A 3401-nucleotide genomic window follows, 5' to 3' on the forward strand; every position below is an offset into this window, starting at 1 on the left:
AGAGGAGTGGGAGGGCAGCAGGACACTGGGCTGACTGCTGATTTAAGTGCGCAGATGTGATTTTCACTTTGTTGGTGTCCAGTTTACATTTACATAGAGTTTACATAGGAGGATTATCCTGTAGGCAGTATTTCACTTGCGAATGGGTGGATAGAGGAAGTGTGAAATAAAGTTTGGATGTTGCAGGTACAAGATGTTTGCTTAAGCCAACTGGGTTACCAAGATGTCCTTTGTTTAAAATACACAAGAACTATCTGTAGAAGATAAAGCATAAAAAAGAGAGTGCAGCTTATTGATTGAATTTAGTCCCTATCTAATAATCTATGGATTATCTGCAAAAACTGAATCTAGCCACAGGGGTTGCAAGCCAGTGACTTCTGTGCCGGTCCAAAGCCCGGATAAATAGAGAGGGTTGCGTCAGGAAGGGCATCCGGCATAAAAACATGCCAAATTTATACATGCGAATCATCAGTGTGAATTCCATACTGGATCAGTTGAGGCCCGGGTTAACAACGACCACCACCGGTGCTGTTGACCTACAGGTTGCTGGCGGAAATTGGACTACTGTTGGTCGAAGAAGGAGAGGAGGTAGAAGGATTTGCAGACAGAGAAGAGGAAAGGCAGGAGTATAGGTCTGAGAATAGGGACTCTTAATGTTGGCACAATGACAGGGAAAGGTAGAGAGCTGGCAGACATGATGGAGAGAAGGAAGGTAGATATACTGTGTGTGCAGGAGACCAGGTGGAAGGGTAGCAAAGTGTGTAGCATTGGAGGGGGATACAAACTGTTTTATTATGGTGCGGACAGGAAGAGAAATGGGGTAGGAGTGATCTATTGTTATCCTCTTATTGTGTGGATGCTGTGAAGCATCCATACTATGTTATCCTGGTAGAGGTCAAAATGTTTATTTTTCATATGCAGTTAGGAAACATGTACAATGAAATTCTTACTTTACCATCCATATGAATGCCACATAAAACAAGTGAATTATAAAGTAGATGAGCAATAACACAAATCTAAATAGGCAGTAACACAAATCTGAGGCACTTTAAAGCAACAGGTGAAAGAAGCAAAAAAGGTACAACAGGCACACAATATAATGCAGAGTGTGCAATTATGCACTCTGCTGTAGTGTATGGGTTAATCCCACAACTCTTTCACTTTCTTTCCCTCTCTTACTCTTTGATTCAGCAGAAAAAGTCTGAAGGTCTAAAGCAGGGGTGTCAAACTCAAATACACATTGAGCCAAATTTAAAAACTGGAACAAAGTTGCAGGTCAGACTCTATATTTATTGAAATATTTAATAAAATTGAGCATGTTTTCCCTTCTCTCCAGATATATAATGATAAACTTTTTCATATGGAAACAAACTTAAGTTGCTTAAACATTGAATTTGGAACAAGCAAAGCTTAATATTATAAGAGTGTGGCTATTGAAATGAAACATAAAATGTAAATGGTAATTATGCAAAAACTGTTAAAAAAACAAAAAAAAACATCAAAAAGCTGTTTACAGTATGAATAGCTGAAGAGTTGCTGATTAACAGTTGACATGGTATTTCTACCTGAAAGTATGCTTAACATAGTAAGTTGTGAACATTTTTCCTATTCATTTGAATGGGGCAAAATTTTAGAGAGAGAGAGAGAAGTCTTACACCCTGAGGACTACTACAGTGTGGCTATTGAAATGAAACATCCTGAAAATGCCTGAAATCAATTCCTGAAACATCTGAACGCTGAGAAGAAATGGCTGAAGTTCTTTGTTGAAATAGCTTAAGGATGAGATGAACAGAATGACTGTGCACATGTCACTAAGCTTGGACACAAAATGGACAATGAAACCATTGGAAGGAACAGTCATTGCAGAGCATCGGGTGCAGCTGACAATCTAGTGCAGCAAGAGACATGGTGGAAAAAAAATAAAATTGTTTTTGAGAGTGATATATTGTTGTGGATTCAAATGCTTAGATAGTGGGCTTTAATAGTAGGCTTTTGTTTTGAAATGCGTGCGTGCGTGTGATATGCAGAGGCCTAACCTTGTCATGACGAGCCTTGATTGGCGGTTGACAGTGTACACTCATTGAAGATAGGTCCACTTGTTAAGAAGACGGCGAAGCAAAAATATGATTCTGACTATGTTGAGTATGGATTTACTTACATAAATGATAAAAATAACCCTCGATGTGTGTTATGCAGTGAAATACTGGCACAAGAAAGTATGAAGCCATCCAAGTTAAAACGCCATTTAGAAACAAAACACGCCGTGTACAAAGACAAACCAGTCGAATACTTTCAAAGACTACTTCGGGACCTGAGGACCACCCAGAAGACACTGCTGTCCTTGTGTTCCAAATCAGAGCAGGCACTACGGGTCTCATACCTCGTAGCTCAACGTATAGCAAAGGCCAAGAAGCCACATACAATAGCAGAGGAGCTCCTCTTACCTGCGGCCCTGAACATGGTCAGAAAGGTATTAGGACAGTCAGCAGTGGACAAGTTGAAGGCCATACTGTTATCTATCCATCCATCCATCCATTTTCTTCCGCTTATCCGGGGCCGGGTCGCGGGGGCAGCAGAGGACACAACATCTTTGAACAGACTGACAAAGTCACTGCCTTCAAAAAGAAGTTGAGGTTGTGGATAAATCACTGACTAAAGACAAACTTGACATGCTTCCCAACACTTGCCACGCAGCAGGAGAGCTAAATACAGTGGCCAAAAATGCCTTGTCAGAACTATAGGACAACTACAGCTATCTGATTAGTTCACTGTAAAATAAAATCTTGCTTACATGTTAAGTGAAAAGAGACTATAAAGTCTTATGTTGTGTTTGCAGTTCTACATTCAGCTGTATACATATACAGCACTCTGTTGTGTTATTCAACTGTTGTATTTATGTTGTGTTATGCAGCAGTTGTGGTGTTTATTTTTATTTTTGAATTACATTTCCTCAAGGCAGACAGAAAAATCTGACACAAAGGCTGTACTGACTATGTTTTAAAAAAATAAAAGCTTTATAATTTAATAAATGTATTTGAAATCTTATACGGGTGGGTCGCGACTTGACAAGTGGGTTGGAAAGTGGGTCTCCAGGGTGACACCAGTTGAGAAACATTGGTCTAAAGGGTGTTTACAGTTCACTAACCTGACTGAGCAGGGGTATACTGTAGAAGCTGCTGAGGATCCAAGGCAACATGCCAAACCTCCTCAGCGTCTAAAGGGTGTTTACAGTTCACTAACCTGACTGAGCAGGGGTATGAACAGTCCGTGCTGGGGGTGGGTGGGGTCCTTAAGGATGCACCCTGCGGTGGTAAATGCTCTACAGAGAGGGCAGTGGAGTCCTGGTGATTTTCTCCACAGTCTTTACCACTCTCTGCAGGCGCTTGCAGTCCATAGCAGTA

The 3401-nt window shown here is 40.8% G+C and overlaps 1 protein-coding gene across 1 annotated transcript in view; it reads left to right on the forward strand.

Moving 5' to 3' along the window:
• LOC109973719 (kinesin-like protein KIF13B) overlaps positions 1-3401 on the forward strand; it is a 48780-nt gene that overhangs the window by 9942 nt on the left and 35437 nt on the right.

The sequence above is a fragment of the Monopterus albus genome, unplaced genomic scaffold, assembly GCF_001952655.1.
Source record: "Monopterus albus unplaced genomic scaffold, M_albus_1.0 scaffold302.1, whole genome shotgun sequence".
Lineage (NCBI taxonomy): Eukaryota > Metazoa > Chordata > Actinopteri > Synbranchiformes > Synbranchidae > Monopterus > Monopterus albus.